The following is a 19,487-nucleotide window of genomic DNA, read 5'->3' on the forward strand; positions in this document are numbered from 1 at the left end:
AAAGAAGGGATAGCAAGACCTTTCCAAATCTTGATAATGCAGCCATCCCAAGACGAAAAATTAAAATTGCTACTTATGTTCTTGATATAAGCATTAACCTGTTCTAAAGCATATTTCTCAATTCCTTCTAGTACTAAATGAGTTGGAGATTCAATCTGTCTAAAAATTATTTTATTTCTTTCCCACCAGATTGCCCAAATGACAGTTGCCGGAATACATTTCCAAATGGTAGCAAATAAAGAGTTTGTGAAAAGAGTAGGCTAGGATTGGAAATGTTCCCATAAAGTATAGGGTAGCGACATAGATAAATTCAGTTTCTCCACAACATGGAACCAACATTGTTGAGCAAAGAGACACCTAAGGAGTAAATGGTCTACAGTTTCAGTTTCAGCTTTGCATAATACACAAGCAAAAGAGTTAGCAATGTGTAATCTTTCCAATTTATCACTTGTTAATATCCTTTTTCTCAAAGCTAACCAGGCAAAGCAACCTTCTTTAGGAAGCAAAACACTATTCCAACAAAATGAAAAAGCTCAACCCTTAACTTGCTGATTTTTCATATGTCGAGAAGCCACATAACCATCTCTGACTGAATATTTGCCATCATGAGCTGGACCCCATAACAATTTGTCTTCTTGATTTGAACTATACACTCTTCTTCTAGACAAAATTTCCTGAAAATAAGACCTTTGATCATCTCTAATTGGTAGATCAAGAGGATCTTTCCAAATGGCTTTCCCTGAAAAAATTTCCACATCACTAACATAGTCTATCAAAAGCGAACCCCAATAGTTTTTAATAGTTGGAATGGCATCCAAAAGAAGTTCTGAAAACTTTAAGGCAAGCCATTCCATGAGTCCTCTCAAAAATGAATGCTCTCACCATTGTGGATCTTCCAAGATACATATCTTGTAATAATCTGCCTACAAGACATCATGAAGTTCCAAATAGCTGACCCTTTTGGAGGATCAAGGGTTGTTATGACTCGGGAAGGGTTTAAAGAGTCAAAGTATTTTTCCTAGATGATTCTTCACCACTTGGTGTCTGGTTTGGAGATTATTTGCCATACAAGTTTACCCCCAAAGATGATGTATCTTTTAGATAAGTCATGTAGACCGACACCCCCTCCCCCCTTATCATGTGCCATTTCCTGAATTGAAATAAGTGGGATCTTATTTTCTTCTGATATATTGTCCCTCCATAAGAAACCTCTAATATTTTTTTCAATCTGATGAATGACTCCAGAAGGGGCTTTGAGGACTGACATGAAATAATTGGGAATGGCAGACAAGGCAATTTTTATTAGAAGTAACCTCCCTGATAAGGACAACCAACATGCCTTCCATGTGGAAATGACAATCTTAATTCTATCTATAATAGCTTTCCAATAAGCTGACTTATTGGCACCTACAAAAAAAGGAATGCCAAGATATGTGGTGGGAAGACACTCTTGAGAGAAACCCAAAGTATCAACAATTTTCCTTGTGACGACATCATTTGTATTAAGAACATATATCTTTGATTTCTGAGCATTAATTCTTTGACCCGAGACTGCCATGTAAAGATCCAAAGTTTGCCTGATCTGCTTTGCCTCCTGAATATTTGATTTACCAAACAACAGTGTGTCATCAACAAATAAAGAGTGTGTAACTGACACAGATGTACCTTCAATATGAGCACCCCTCCAAAGCCCTTGACCATGTTTAGACTTACTGATTCTGCTAAAATCTTCTGCCATAATTATAAACAGAGACAAGGATAGGGGATCTCCTTGTCTCACACCTTGCGAAGCAACAAAGAAACCAACAGGAACATCATTAATTAACACTGAAAAGTGAGCTCCTGAGATACATGCCCTAATCCACTTACACCACTTCTCAACAAATCTAAATTCACTCAAGACTTTAAACAAAAAAGACCAGTTAAGTTTGTCATATGCTTTCATCATATCCAATTTGACTACAAAAGAAGATGCATTGTTTGTAGTAAATAGATTTGTTTCCCTACTATTAACCAATTATTTGTTATTCTTAAAGTAGAGTTTTTCTATTGTACTTTTTTATTTTTAAATCCGTAAAATATTTATTCTTTTTAAAATATGGAGATGTATAATCAATTTCACATTGGACAATAACCCAATCACAAAAGATGGCAAAGAGAACTATTGTATTGAGCAACCAAAGCACAAAAGATGACAAAGAGAACTATATTGTATTGAGCTCCTCATGTGAATGTAATATGCTAGTTTATATATTTGTTTCTTTGGAAACTAATGGGAAGAAAAAGTAATAATTATATATCCATTCACTTTTATATTTAAATTTTATTAAGAGTGTTAGATAGATTTCACATTAAAATTTTATTTTAATTTTCATAGTTCATATAATGAAACCTATAATCTACAAGGGTTAGAATTGAGTTAAAATAAATAGTTACAGTACACTTTATAGATTATAATATCAAGATAGTTCAAGGGATAGGGATGAGAGTGAGGTGTTTAATTATAAATTTAAGGGGATTATAATATTTAGATATCTTCAAATTATATCTAATAGTAACTATTCCATAGTTAATACCCATTCATGGGTTCTCTAGGGTTCATCCTTTGTGTGAGGAGCATGGGCATAAGGAGGAAGTGTGGTCTAAACCAGAGTGAGGGTAGATTAAAATCAACTTTGATGGGGCTTCTAGGGGTAACTCGGGTATCTCCAGGGTAGGATGCATTGCTCGTGATGTGGATGGGTTGATTCTTTTCAAGGGTGCGAAAAGACTACAAGATGAGACTAACAATGAAGCAGAGGTGCAGGCCGCTCTATTAGCAGTTGAATTGGCTGTTACTATGAAGGCTCTGAAAGTGCATTTGGAAGGAGATTCCAAGGGAGTAGTGGATGCAATTATGAAAGGAGTAACCCGGAGCTGGAGGCTAAACAAATTCATAGCATTGATTCGATCAAAATTAATTAATTTCCAAGATTTCCATATATCTCACATTAGAAGGGGTGGGAATGCTTTAGTAGATTTTTTTATCCAATGTGGCATGCGAACTTGACAAATGGGTGACGAGGTGGTGGGGTCGAGATGATGCTATAATACAATGGCAAGTTTAAATGGCCTGTACTAGATAATACAAATGATCAAGATGAAGTGTGGGAGATGAGTGTGTTTTTTTTTTTTTCTGCCTGAGTGCCGAGGCCGAATCGGCTGATATTGCCAATTAATGTCGATTATCTTTTCAATTGCAACAAAAGCTGTGATAATCTCATTAATAGATGTAATGGAAATGAATTTTCATTCAATATGGCTGGTGAGTGCTTTTCTTGGTCCGAGGAAGTGGTTTTTGACAGTGAGAGGTGGTTTTGTGGTTGGCGTGTGCAATGGAGGCGAATTTCACATTGAGAACCACCAAAATGATGCCAGCATTCTTTGGGCTAGTTCTGGAGAGACGGTTGATGACCATGTTCCGTTCGAAGGAACCATTATTTTTGAAGCTTGTGCAGTTGGTCTTGGGAGAAGAATTGGCAGTAATAGACCACAGGTATCGGACAAGGGTGGACATCTACTCCCTCATCATGGTGTGGGGGTTGGAATTGGACTCCTTGTGTGTGGAGGTTCGAAGGGTAATGAAAGCTATAGTACTGTATGAGTATCTTGATAATTTGGAGTCTTTACTGGAATGGGTGGTGTTGGGTCGGGGGTTTGATGTGGCTGAAGGTATCTTGAAGCAACATTGAGAACTTAGGGGAAGATATATGCATATCCCTTTCCTTAGATGATGAGAAGAGGTGAAGGCCAAGTTTTGTGAGATGACGAGCAGAGGATGGGAGGCCCTTAAATTGTATGTGAAAATTATGGAATTAGAAGAGGTTATTAGGCAGACCTACGTGGAGGTAGAGGGTGAGGAAGGAGGTGGAAGGAGGCGACGCCCGATGACTAGATGCAGGAGTGTGGAGCTGGCAGAAATGAACGCATTGTTAGACAGTTCAAATAACCAAAAGACAATTGAGAGGGGGGGTGGGTAAATCGGTTGTCACATATTACCAGAACTATTAGCAATTTAAAACTTTAATACTGGAATCCAAAATATTAATACCAGAATAGCAGTTAAAACAATTAAGCATAAACAATAATCACATAATAAAAGCCATCCACAAGACACCAAGATTTATACGTGGAAAACCCGGTAAAGGGAAAAACCATGGTGGGAAGCCTACCCACAGTCAGATAATAATTCTATAGTAAATATGTGAATTACAATTGAGAGGCTTGCACTTGCAGGAAGTCCAACAACCTAGAGTGCACTGCTCATCACAAAAGGAGCCTCACTGACTACATAGAAATCTAGACTACAATCCAGAGAAGTGTTGAACTGCAAAATATAGCATCTCCTATGCCTGAGTACAGTTTTGGTTAAGCTCAATACCGGAGGAATGAATCCTCTTACATAAACCCAATTCGATCTCCAATGATCGACCAAATGCTCTTCCTGAATGATATTACATTATTCGCACATTACATTCCTTGACCATGACCTCTAACATAACCATGATGATCTATAATGAGATCTTACATCTATATATACAAACCCTCGACCATAAACAATTAGGTCGGCCACCAGATAATAAACCAATTACATAATTATAAACCATGTCAGCCTTAGACCAAACAAATAATATCCAACAGATAAGACATCCCGAAAATACATCGAGAGGTCCAATCCACATGTTACATTAAAGCCGGTCCATAACCTAGATCAACTGGGACCCGATATAGGTTCACATGCTATAGCAGTGATCTCCATCCACCAAGTCTCAAATATGATCACCAACAACATCCTGAAACTCCACCAGAAGCTGCACCAACACCACTTCTGCAATTCATCAAATATCTTCATCAATAGCTCTGCCGGTGAAACCCTCGCTGGAATCAAAAACTAAGCTTCTAAGAAAGCAGGATAACATTCGATCACCAGACCAAAACCAACTGACTGAATATGAGCATGAGTATCATGAACAAGCCAATTCCATCACCAAACTATACTGGAGCCTACCAGATCATGCCAGATCCAAATCAACCAGAAACCACTCAACCCACCGGGACCAGAAGGGTGCTAGTAAAGCATCCAAACAACTAGTGTTGGCGTCAATGACAAAACATCAATGCAACACATAATCAATTCCACCAAATGGCCAACAATCTCTCCCTTTGGCATTGATGGCAACACTAGATGTGAAAAACATCTAAGTACCAAGAAATACCAAACAAGTCTCCCCCAATGGAAGACAACCAACAATCTCCCATATACATCTTTGAATGCCAATATCTCTCCCCTTTACTTTTCTTATTCATATCTCTACCCCTTTGACTTTTTCTTTTTCTTTTTTTGTCTTTTTTCACATCAATATCTCTCCCCCTTTGACATCAATGCCACAAATCTGGCAAAAATATCAAAGCAAAAACATAAACCACTAAATCACAAAGATGACTACTCCCCTTGAGCAGTAGCATCCCACATCAGTGCTAGAATGAATAGTATCTCTGATAGTGCATGTCGAACTGATGCCAAACCGCATCAATCAAGTCTCTATCGGAGGGGCAGAAACTCCCAATCTGTCTCTCAGGTACTCAAAATGATTCCTTGGGCAAAGGTTTAGTTAAAATATCTGCAATTTTGTCTTTAGTGTTCACATAAACCAGTCTAACTTAATTTGCTTCCACCTTTTCCTTCAAAAAGTTATAATTGATAGATATGTGCTTTATTTTAGAATGAAATACCAGATTCTTTGATATATCAATAACAACAAAGTTATCACAGTGAATAAATACCAGTGCATCACAATCCACCTTTATATCCTTCAACATTTTCTTCATCCATAAAACTTGTGTACAATTAGTAGCAACAACAATATACTCAGCTTCAACAGTAGATAAAGAAGTATATGACTGTTTCTTGCTGATCCATGAAACCAACTTCTTTCCAAGAAAGAAAGCTCCACTAGAAGTGCTTTTCCGGTCATCAATATCTCCAGCCCAATCAACATCTGTATATGCACATAAAGTAAAGTTATCATCCTTAGGGTACCACAAACCATATTTTGATGTGCCTTGAAAGTATCTAAAAATCCTTTTCACCGCAATCTCATGATTTTCTCTAAGATCACTCTGAAATCTTGGAACAATACAAACACCATTCATAATGTCAGACCTAGTCTGAGTCAAATAAAGCATACCTCTAGTCATAGATTTGTATCTTGTAGGATTTACCGGTGCAGAAACATCTTTTCTTGTCAATTTTTCACTTGTAACCATAGGAGTACTTACTGGTTTAGAATCTCCCATACCAAATTTCTTCAACAATTCCTTAGCATATTTAGTTTGACAAATTAAAATACCTTTATCGGTTTGAGTAATATGCAAACCTAAGAAAAATTTCATCTCACCAATCATAGACATCTCAAATTCTTTCTCCATATTTTTAGAAAATTCTATGCATAACTTATCTTCACCTCCAAAAATAGTGTCATCAACAAATACTTAAATAATTAGTATATCATCATCAGCGATCTTATAATATAACTTACTGTGAGCACCACCCTTAGTAAAACCAAGCTTCAAAAGATATTTATCCAACCTTGCATACCAAGCTCTAGGTGCTTGTTTCAATCTATATAAAGCTTTCCTTAACCTGCAAACCATATTTGTATCATCTAATAGTAAAAAACCATCATGTTGCTCAATATAAACTTCCTCATCAAGATCCCCATTCAAAAATGGACATTTAACATGCATCTAATAAAACTTGTAGTTTTTATAAGCAACATAGGCAAGAAATAATCTTATGACTTCAATCCTAGCTACAGGTGCAAAAGTCTCTCCATAATCAATTCCTTCCTTCTAAGAGTATCCTTTACAAACCAATCTAGCCTTATTCCTTATAACTTGACCATCCTCATTCAATTTATTCCTAAAAACCCATTTAGTTCCAATAACATTTTTATTTTTAGGCTGGGGAACCAAGGTCCATGTGTTATTTTTCTCAATTTGATCTAATTCTTCTTCCATAGCTTTCAACCAATTTTTATCTTTGCATGCCTCAATTACTGATACCGGTTCAAATTGTGAAATTAAACATGCCTCATTAGTTGCTAGTCTTCTTCTTGTCATCACTCCATTTCTCTTATCCCCAATGATTTGATCTTCTGAATGATTCAATCTCACATACCTAGGAGTCTTCTGGCTTTCTGTTCCTCTTCCCTGTTCTTCAGTTACTGTAGAATTATCTGATATTGCTGGAGTAACTGGTTCAACACTCTGTTATGGTAAAGGTGCTACCAATTCAGATATAATTATTTCCACTACCTATTCCTTCTTATAAACTCTGATTTGACTTATGTTAAGCTCATCTACTTTGACATTAGCACTCTCCACAATTCTCTGCAATCTCTTATTATAACATCTATATGCTTTGCTTTCATTAGAATAACCAAGAAATATGCCTTCATCACATCTAGGATCAAACTTCTCAATGATATCATCTCTCATGATATAACATTTACTACCAAAATTTTTGAAATACTTAACTGTAGGTGTATTGCCAAACCATAATTCACAGGGTGTCTTAACGGTTTCTCCTTTGATATGTACTCTATTGAATGTATAAATTGTTGTGCTCACTGCTTCTCTCCAGTAGATATGAGGTAGACTAGCTTCCATCATCATTGTTCTAGCAACATCCAAGATAGTTATGTTCTTCCTTTCCACAACTCCATTATGCTGAGGTGTCCGAGGAGTAGAAAATTGTCTTCTTATACTTGCTTCTCACAAAAGTTATTAAAATCACCGGATGTGAGTTCTCCACCATGATCTGACCTCAAACATTTAATCTTCAATCCTATCTCTGTTTCCAATTTAGCCTTAAAGATTTTAAACTTTTCAAATGCTTCAGATTTTTCTTTTAGAAAAGTAACCATCATTCTAGAATAATCACCAATGGTTAGCATGAAATATCTATCACCTTGAATTTTTTTAACTCTAGCAGGGCCACATAAATCAGTATGAATAATATCAAGAACATCATTTGATTTATCTTATATACTCCTAAAAGAGGTTCTGACCTGTTTACCCATTTGATATTCTTTACATACCGGATTATAGGGCTTCATAATCTTAGGTATATCCCTAACTGCCTTAGTTGAACTGGTCTTCACAATGCAATCAAAATTCACATGACATAGCCTTTTATGCCATATCCAACTCTCATCAATCTATGTAATCAGACATGTCTTCTTATGGGAGTTCAATGAAATATATTACCTTTTGTCTGTGTACCAGTTGCAATCTCCAAACCAGATCTGTTAATGATTTTGCATTTTCCATCCTTGAACTGTAATTGAAATCCCTTATCTACCAATTGTCCTACAATCAAAAGATTATTCCTTAAACCTTCAACATAATAAACATTGTCAGTATTGTTCTTATAGTTCCTTTTCCTTTGATCATACATGCTTTGTCATCTCCAAATCTAGCTAGACTGCCATCAAATTCTTGCAAAGATAGAAACTTCCCTTTATCTCCAGTCATATGATGTGAACAACCACTGTCAATTACCCATTCATCCTTGTCTTCAATTTTAGCAGCAAGTGCCTTCTCTTCAGGTACATTCACTTCCAGTGCCGGATCATCTTCCTTGATAGCCAGGAACACCCATTCCTTCCCATTACCAAAACCACTAGCAGAGTCTTCTGTCGGTTCATCATCAGAATCAATAATGCTTTCCTCATCCGCTATGTAGCATGATTTGTCTCTGTTTTTCTTGTACTTATACTTGTTTTGATATCCAGGGTTAGGCTTAAATGATCTTCTAACTCTTTCTTCAAATCTTGAATTCCGTTCAGGACGTCTAGATGCAAAATGACCAATCTTATTACATGCAAAACATTTAAAAGGTGCTTTTCCTTCATTCTTACTTCCTACCAGTCTTTTAGGTACTCTTCTAGAAAATAGTGCTTCAAGTTGCTCAAACTCATCATCTTCTCTCTTCATATCTTCTAATTCTTTTGCATACAAAGCTTTCCAATCTTGCTTACTGGTTGTAGATGTAGATGCATGGAAAGCAGGTTCAAACTTCACAACTCCAGAAGGTCCAAATTCTTCAAGCTCAAAAGCAGATAGTTTCCCAAACAAAGTATCTCTGTTGACAGATGTATTAGCCATTGTTCTCAACTCATTAATAGCAGTAGACTTCATTTTGTAAGCTAGTGGTAGGTCTCTCAGGACTTTAGAAACAATTTCATTTGCTCAGAGTTCCACCACAACATTGAATTCCCATAACAATCTCATTTACCCTTTCCATGAATGCAGTAATCCTTTCATCTTCTTCCATCTTTAGGTTTTCATATCTCACCTGATAACCATCAAGTTTAGCAATCTTCACTGTAGGGTCACCTTCATTAAGAGTCTCTAACTTATCCCATATAGCCTTTCCAGATGATTTGTCGGGTAATCCCATTATTTGCTGATCAGAAAGTGCACACAAGAGGGCTTCTCTTTCTCTACAATCATTCTCAAGCTCCTTGTCTAGGTTTGCTGGAGGAGGATTGCTAGATCTCAGATTATAAGGTGTGACACCATTCTGTGTGATCTCCCAAATCTCCTTGCCAAGACATCTCAGATGAGTCTCCATCTGAATCTTCCATACTGTGTAATTTGTTCCATCAAGCCTCAAAATATCCCTTCGAAAGATAGCTCCAAAAGAACTGGATGAATTCGAACTGTTAGTTGCCATAGGATCTTCCTCAAGCAGTTAATCTTTCTGCAGAGAGGACCAAAGCTCTCATACCAATTGTTAGACAGTTCAAATAAACCGAAGACAACTGAGAGGAGGGGGGGGGGTGAATCAATTGTCACAGATTACCATAACTATTAACAATTTAAAACTTTAATACCGGAACCCAAAATAATAATACTAGAATATCAGTTAAACCAATTAAGCATAAACAATAACCACAAAATAAAATCCATCCAAAAGACACCAATATTTATACGTGGAAAACTCAGTAAAGGGAAAAACCACAGTGGGAAGCCTACCCATAGTGAGATAATACTTCTACAGTAAGTATGTGAATTACAATTGAGGGGCTTGCACTTGCAGGAAGGCCAATAGCCTAGAGTGAAATGCTCATCAAAAAAGGAGCCTCACTGAATACATAGAAATCTAGACTACAATCTAGAGAAGTGTTGAACTGCAAAAGATAACACCTCCTATGCCTGAGTACAGTTCCGGTTAAGCTCAATACCGTAGGACTAAATCCTCTTACATAAACCCAATTTGATCTCCAATGATTGACCAAATCCTCTGCCTGAATGATATTACATTATTCACACATTACATTCCTTGACCATGACCTTTAACATAACCATGATGATCTACAATGAGATCTTACATCTATATATACAAACCCTCGACCATAAACAATTAGGTCGACCACCAGATAATAAACCAATTACATAATTACAAACCATTCCGGCCTTAGACCAAACAAATAATATCCAACACATAAGACATCCCAGAAATATATCGAGAGGTCCAATCCACACGTTACATTAAAGTCGGTCAATAACCTAGATCAATCAAGACCCGATATAAGTCCACATGATATAGCAATGATCTCCATCTGCCAAGTCTCAAACATGATCACCAATAACATCCTGAAACTCCACCAGAAGATGCACCAACACCACTTATGCAATTCATCAAAGATCTTCATCAATAGCTCTTCCGGTGAAACCCTCACCGAAACTAGAAACTAAGCTTCTAAGCAAGCATTGTAGCATCTCATCACCAGACCAAAACCAACTGACCGAATATGAGCATGAGTATCATGAACAAGCTAATTCAATCACCAAACTATACCTGATCCTACTAGATGAATGCCAGATCCAAATCAACCAGAAACCACTCAACGTATTGGGACCATAAGGGCGTCGATAAAGCATCCAAACAACTAATGTTGGCATCAATGACAAAAAATCAACGCACCACATAATCAATTCCACCAAATGGACAACATGCGCCATTGAAAATTCTCCTGAGAAAAGGAGGAAGTGGGATGGGTGGAGAGACAAGTGATGCGACTGTGAGATGAGAACAACCTGGCTGGTTCCCGGGTAGCTCTATTTTTTTGTCTGCTATTTTAATAGATTTTGTTTAAAATTATGCTAGAAACTTCAAAGATTCATCTGCTTATTTTAACAGTATTATATAAAATTGCTCTGTTAGTTAGTTTTGTATAGCAATGACGTATCGAGCCCCTTTTTTGAGCTCAAAAAACTGTATTTTGGATGTGGGATGGTGTTGGTGGGTTTACTGGATGGTGGTATTGACATCTGGTTTTTGTAGGGTGGTTTGATATTTGAGATAATCCTTGTTGACAATGTACTACTTATTTTCATAATATAATAAAATAAATCATATTACCAATTAAAAAAAAACAAAACTATTCCATAGTTAACTTGACAAAAAATTGAGTTAAACTATACAATCTATTTTATATATACAAGTAGAAAGTAATAAGAAGTTTTCTTTAGCTGGGTCACAAGATCTTTCCTAAATTTTGAGTTGAAAAGAGGTGTTTATTATATAAAATTGGGATAACAAAATGAATAGAATAATTTTCTTAGCTACCCGAAGTTTCAAGAAATTTTCTTTGATAGAGGACTCTCTAAATGATATCACAAAACAACTAATAAATGAAATTTTTATATATCTAGGTATAGAATATATCTATATTGGAACTCACCTATGCAATAATTGTCGAATCTAGAGAAACTAATTTGGAAATTTACAAATAAGAATAAATTTCTTAATCATTTAGTCATAACATCTCTATTAGTCATTGCAAAATGGGTTTTGAGTCCCTTCAAAACCCATTTTACTATTAATCAAAAACATCTCTATTAGTCATTTCATTTGTGTGAGTTGTGGAGTACTAGTTGGTGAGCATGAACTCATTAATTGGCATGGCATATTTCTAATGTTTTTTATGAGTATTTAAAGAAAAAAAAAGAAATTCAAAATTTTAGTACCTATATTCTATTGATTTGTGGAGAGAGTTACTATGTTTTCATTTTTCTCTTTGAAAAGGAAATTATTACTGAGTTGTTATCTGTAAAGATTTAGCTTATTAATATTGATATGTATGAATAGTTATTAAATATAACAATTAAATGAGATAGGCTAGAATAGTTGGCTTGTTAAGGCACATTGGACGCAGTAAGTTTAATGACTTTAAAGATAAACATGCAAGAATAAAGGCTAGAGGAGTACCCATTGCAAGGGACCTATTTTTTACTAGTGACTTTGGTTTTTCTTTTATTAGCATAAGTCTGAGTAAGCTCTAATGATGGTAAAAGAAAGTATAGGATAGGGAGAACTCAATCAAAAGGAGACGATTCATCATGTGTTCATGGTAAAACTAGCATAGAGTGTCCTAAATGAGGAAATTAAGATGTAACTTTTGAATTTTTTTGTTAGGGAATTTGGGGGAATCTTAATGGTGGTAGAATAAAAAAGCGCATAGAGTTGAGGCTCCAAATAAAATTGGTGAGAGATATGTGAAAAATAAAACATTGCTAGCTCATGTAAAAGAGAAAAATAAAGGGATGAGAGAGAGAGAGAGGTGTTTATATTGGGTGCTTATTGTCCTGATCTCCATAATGTTATGAATGGCTTATGTGTTTCTCATAGTATTAAAATTATGTAGGTAATGAGTGACCATACATCTCTCATGTTATTGTTAGACACACCCCAAGACTGAGAGGGGGGAGTAGTGAACCAGTCTTGGTCAATCACTTAAACTTTATGCCACAAATCAATGTCAACTTATCCTTATTCTTATCAACAACAATGAAAGATAAAACAATGAACACCAAGCACAATTGAACACTAGATTTACATGGAAAACCCAAACAAGGAAAAAAAATGATGAAAGTTAACTCACAATATATGAACACGATTACAATATTTGTTTTAGAAGCATTGCCAAGGAAACTTAGTGCTCCTAGAAGGACTTGAAGGTTGAGGTGCACTACCCTAGAGCAAGATACAAGGGACTTGTAGGTTGATACACACTCCCTTAGGGAAATATACAAAAAAATTACTCTTGAGATTCTCTCTCTCTGAGCAAGGTACATGAATATATGAATCAATATGAATAAGCCTTCAACATACTGCCTCTAGCAATATCTAAGCATGAAGCTTCCCTTGAATCTTTGTCCCAAGAAACCAACTTAAAATAAATTCACCACACACTTTCTCTACCTTAACTTCGCATCACATACTATGCAAATTGATATGATCATGTAAGCACTCCGATCCACACACTTTTACTACACCATCCACACTAATTTGATCTTCTATATATATCATTCTCTTCATCACAAAACAACAATTAGGCCAGCCAAAATAAGGGACAAACATCAGTCCTATCAAGTCATCTACCAAACACAATTGTGGTGAAAGTGGTCCAATCTAGGAGATAGAGATGACATAAAGCATCATGTATCACATCTTTCTAAGAGCCCCCAACATGCTAGCACATATCCTCCAAGTTTTGCAACAAGGTAACATGTAGATAAACCATGTAGCACATAGCAAGTCAGCCCAAAAAATATCTTCCAAATGAATTCACTTAATGTTGATCTCCAAAAGATAAATTAGGATGCAAACAGAATTTATCACAATCTCTAGAGTCGACATAGCCTCTAAGGGCTTAGCACAAGTAGGAGAACAATCTCTGTTAGCTAAACCACAACAATTACATTGAAAAGCTAACATCAAAGACAATACAACATCAAACAAATCATCCAATATAATGTGGAGCACATAATGATTCTCCTTGAACATATTCCACAACATTCCAAAATACATCTTTCTTGCTATCATATTAAAACATGCTGGTGCAACACAAATAGATATAAAACACTTCATTTCAAAAGGAGAAAAACCCCAGTCATGAACAAAACTTCATTATCAACTCTTGCAAAGCACTTCAACACCTATTACTTGAACCGAGACACAACATAAAAATTATAAGCATGTCATATAAGCCACAATAATAGAAACATTGATGCAAAGAAATGTAGATCATTTTTCAGACCAATCCTGATAGACAACTAGACTACCAACAAATTGCAATTACCAACTCCACCAGCAACAACACCAGGGACTTGAAATAGTAGGAGTGCAATGTTCATAGAGAATACATATTATGTTTAAATCTACAACACCAAATCATCAAAATGTAGAGGAATATGAAACATTCTTCCAAGATGTCTTCCACATATAATCCTACAACTGCTTCACCAATCTTTGAAGGATCATAATATTTTAGAAACATCATAAACCATCATCCTATATCATACACAAGATAATTACAATCATATCCACTTTATTGCCATGCTTCTAATCCTCAATTTGATACTTCTAATTCTCATCTCAATGCATCTAATCCTCATTTTAATATTTCTCATCTCAAAGCATCTAATCCTCATTTTATATGATCATCATTATACCATCTTTTCCAACAACAACATTATCAACATCAACAAATCATACTAAGTGTAGAAATCAAACACCAATAAGGCGGAAATCCACAACACAAAGCATTTGTAACCAACATTCATTTGACAACAATCTCCCCATACTTTGATACTAATCATGCCAGACATATCATCAATGAAAATATACAAGCTACAAGTTGACATCAATAAAAACAACTACCAAGAATACCAACAATCTCCCACTTTGTCATTAATGAAAACACTCACGACAACACCCACTTATCATCTATACATCATTTCTCTATGTCTGTGTCATCTACCTTTCAACAAAACAATCAACTATACTCTTTCTCTATATATTTATTCTTTCCACATTATTTCTATCTATACTCTCTCCCCCTTTGACATCAAGGACAAAGGGCACATATCTTCACTTTATTCTATATTCTCATTCATCTACACTATCTCCCCCTTTATGATTACTTTCTTCCTTAGCATATTTCTCTCCATTCTTATACATTATTCACTTTCAACAATAATCTACAAATTACCTATTGCCCCTGATATTTTTGAAATCACATCAAGATAGGAGACAAATGATATACCTTGAATTATCTCTCTTAATAGATGAACGAATTTATGCATCTAGTTAGAAGGAGGGACAATAACCCCTAGATTTTTCTAAGATACTCAAAAGCATCCTTTGAAAGTGCCTTAGCAAAGCTATTTGCAATTTGATCCTTTGTGGTCACATACTCTAATCTAACTTCTTTCTCGACAACTTTCTCTCTTAGGAAATAATACTAGATAGAAATGTGTTTACTCCTTGAATGTGTCACCAAATTCGTTGAAATGTTTATAGCACTTGTATTGTCACACATAATTTGAATGGTCTCATCATACATCACCTTTATATCTTTCAATTTTTGCTTCATCCACATCACCTGAGTGCAATAAGATGCTACAACAATATACTTAGCCTCTGCTATTGATAAAGATATTGAATCTTGTTTCTCACTGAGCTAGGAAACCAATTTGTCTCCCACAAAAATTGCACTACCATTGGTACTTCTTCTATCATTCACATAGCCAACTCAATCAACATCAGTATAAGAATTCAAAGATAAATCATTTTCCTTCTTATACCATAAAACATAATATGGAGTTCTTTTCAAATATCTGAATATTCTTTTAATAGGTTTATCATGAGATTGCTTAGGATTAGCTTGATATCTAGAAACCAAATATAGTGCATGTATGCTATCAGGTCTAAAAGTAGTCAAGTATATCAATCCTCCAATCATATACCTATAAAGAGTCTTATCACGTCTAGGAGATTCATCATCCTTACTCAAATTACAATCAATATCCATGGGGGTGCTCATTGGTTTAGAATTTTCCATACCAAATTTATTTAACATCTCTTTAACATACTTAGCTTGAGAAATGAAGATACCATCAAGTAGCTGAGAAAATTGAAGTCCAAGAAAGAAAGACAACTCACCAATCATTGACATATCAAATTCTTTTTGAATTTATTTTGTAAATTTCTTACATACACCATAATCTCCACCAAAGATAATGTCATCAATTTATACAACAACTATCAAAATCTTATCTTCTTGAACCTTAAAGTAAAGATTGCTATCTGATGTACCTTTCTTGAAGCCTTGTTGAAGTAAGTACCTACCCAACCTTGCATACCAAGCCCTAGGGGCTCATTTGAAACCATAAAATACCTTTTTTAAGTCTGCACACCATGTTCAAATCCTCTATCAATTGAAATACATCAAGCCTCTTTATGTAGACTTCTTCCATAAAATAGTCATTCAAGAATGTTAACTTGACATTCATTTGATACTGTAATGGTGGGAAAATGATGAGTGATAGATCAAGAGGAAAACTACCCTTTCCCTCAAAGAGTGTTGAGAGTTTCACTGTTGATTATCCTTCAAGCAATTTTCACCATTACATTAGGAAGAAGGGGATGAGATAATTCACTAAATTCAATCTCTCCACACAAAGATTGTAGATTGAATTCTGAATAAATTGAGAATGTTAGGATGATTCCCCTTTTCCATGTTTGAAATGGAAAGGAAATTGACTGAATTATGTAGTGCAAAACTGACAAATAATCGATTATAAATTGAGATCGGAATATAGGATGAAGCTGTGCACCTAGATCTGGTAGTGAAATATCGAGATGAAGTCGCCCTGTGAATTTGAGGAAAAGTTTCTTGGACCACGGCGAGAATGTACACGGTCCTTTGAAAAATCAGCGAAACTAAAAGGGTTTTTCTGCCTCTGCAAATGAAGCCCGAATCCGAAAGTACAACTGTGCACTTGCAACCTACACACATAAAAGAGAGGAATATGGGTTGGGATTGGGGGTTTGCCTTTAGGTCAAACCCCAGTTTTGGAATTAACCAAGTAATGAAAGAAAGTACTTGCAAGTAGATGTAAATGAAAGACTGAATTATAAATCACCTCAAGGGAGGTTTTAGTAGCAATGTTGATAGAAGTGCTTGTGTGGAATTGTATGTTGGAATCAATCTCCTCTTCAATGGTTGAATCCTTGACTTGAATGCAACACCTAGCCTTGAAGGGAGACTTGAGAATGCTCAATGCTGGAAAAGAATGCTTGAATGCTTGAATGCTCTTGAATGCTCTTGAATGCTTGATTGCTTGTGCATACTCCAATCTTATCCAACTTCAAATTATCCAACTTATGTAAATGAGAGAGAGAATTACCCCTTAAATACATGTTTGGTGGATTTGAATTTCATCACGGGCTGACATCAGGGAGGTTTCTCGCCCGAGGCACAACCCACAAGGCATGCTCTAGGAAGGGTCCTGCCCTAAAATAGGGTAGGGAGAGGGGCGTGGCACCTTTGTCCTGGGAGGACAAGGGCGCCATGCCCCTGTCCAAGGGGGGATAGTGGTTCCATGCCCCTATCCTACCCCTTTCTCCTGGGAATAGTACAGATAGGGTGATGCAGAGGCCAAGGAAGAAGCTGTTTTCACAAGTCGAGAAATCTACGATCTCTGAATAGGCTAGAGGATGCGAGTTCGCATGCGTGAGGACCCTAATGCAATAGTAAATTTCTAGGGTCGCAATTTTATGACACTACATTTAGCCCCCACTTTAGCGGGAGTATAAGCGTACGCCAATACTGCCGGTAAAGTTAAGGAAATAAGATTGAAAGAATTTTACCACGTCAAGAAGGCAAGATGCGCCAAGCCCCTAGTGTACTTAGGATCTTACGAATTTGATTGATAAAGTAAAAGGGAAGATCAAGAAGGGGAGAACCATGACTGCAAGTAGCAAGTTTCCCTTCACTATGAGTCATGAAAGAAAGGATACAAAAGATTGCAAAGCAAAACAAAGTTCACTAAGTAATTCTAAGTATCACAAGAAGGAAAATATGAGAGGAGTGTATGCCCCCACAATAAAGCAATCGCACGCACCTTATCATGTGAGATTTCTTTAAGGTATGATACACCCAAGAGAGAGAAGGAATGGAGCACGTTATCGCAAGGATTTAGCTCCCAATCGAGGTATAAACCCAAGGATAATGAACACAAAACACGAGGTAGTGTCGCTTTCCTCGGGGCCAGTATGATGTATGATAACTCATGTATATCATGTATGTATATGCATATAATAATCTTCATTCCCCAAAGAAGGACACTACCTTAGAAGAAAGGGAAGAGATGATGTTTGTTGAGTCAACATAAAAGAGACCAAGAAAATATCTTAATGCTTTGCATCGTCCCCAAGTAGACATTAAGGGAACAATAGAAGAACATGGATACGCATAGAAGAATGGTCACAAAAGAGAAAGAAAGAAGAGAGACAAGATCTACAGTGCTAGTATCACTAATCTAGCACGACATCCGCCTCCCGATATTGCTGATCACTATTTTGGGAAGGCGAGCAACATGCCAGAGGAGCAATATCGAGCACAATAGATGGAGCTATCACAAGATCCAAACAAGGACTATGATCATGTTGTAAGTCACTTTGTTCTATTCGAGGAGCTAGGATTAGGGTTTGTGAAAAATCATCCAATAAATGTTAGTCTACATCAATATACTCATACTCACTATCAGAAGCATTAGGAGTTTTATTACCATTATGAATAATATTTTCACCCATTTCTTCATCAAAGTTTAAAGCAAGAGGAACAAGAACATGAATAGGGGTAAAACCATCACATGTTTTATGCGACTTATGATTTGGAGATGTTGGTTGACCATATTTCTTAGGAGAAAAGGGAATCGTGTCAATTGTCAGAGTCTAAGGAGATTAATTATTTCGAGGGATAGCTTCACGAGCTCGAACATAGCGTCTTCATCGGCGTTCTCTCGTACAATGATTTCATCAAGTCTTAGTGGAAGGCTGAGAAGGAGGAGGAACACTTGAAAAAGTAGGAACGTTTCTCTCCTTGATAGTGGAAGGTTTAGGTTGACGTCTTTTTGGTTGAACAATAGGAGAAGGAGGTGGAATTGCTCCATAGAAAGGAGGAATATTAGCTATAGGGAGGAGACCAAGTCCATCATGAGGAGGAGGTATAGGTCTAACCTTAGGAGGAATATTGTTGTTCTCCTTTAGAGAAGGTAAAGTCACATCCATAAAAGTAGGTGGACAATTTTTCTTAGGAGGGAGATTAGTTCTATCAGAGAGGGGAAGAACCTCATCTGGAAGAATAATAGGAATGTCAAGTGTTGGCGATCTAGGCTAACTTAAGGATAAGATCATATCTCTCTTCTATTTTTGATAAGATTGAAAAAGAGCATCGCTCCTTGATGGAAGAGATTGAAATTGTTTAGGCCGAAAGAGATTAATACGAACACCAGGGCTTCTTTGAGATGGATGAAATAAGTTATGGTTCACGGTTATGATTTCTCCATTGTGAGGAAATTTAAGA

The sequence above is a fragment of the Cryptomeria japonica genome, chromosome 1 (assembly GCF_030272615.1).
Source record: "Cryptomeria japonica chromosome 1, Sugi_1.0, whole genome shotgun sequence".
Taxonomy (NCBI): Eukaryota; Viridiplantae; Streptophyta; class Pinopsida; order Cupressales; family Cupressaceae; genus Cryptomeria; species Cryptomeria japonica.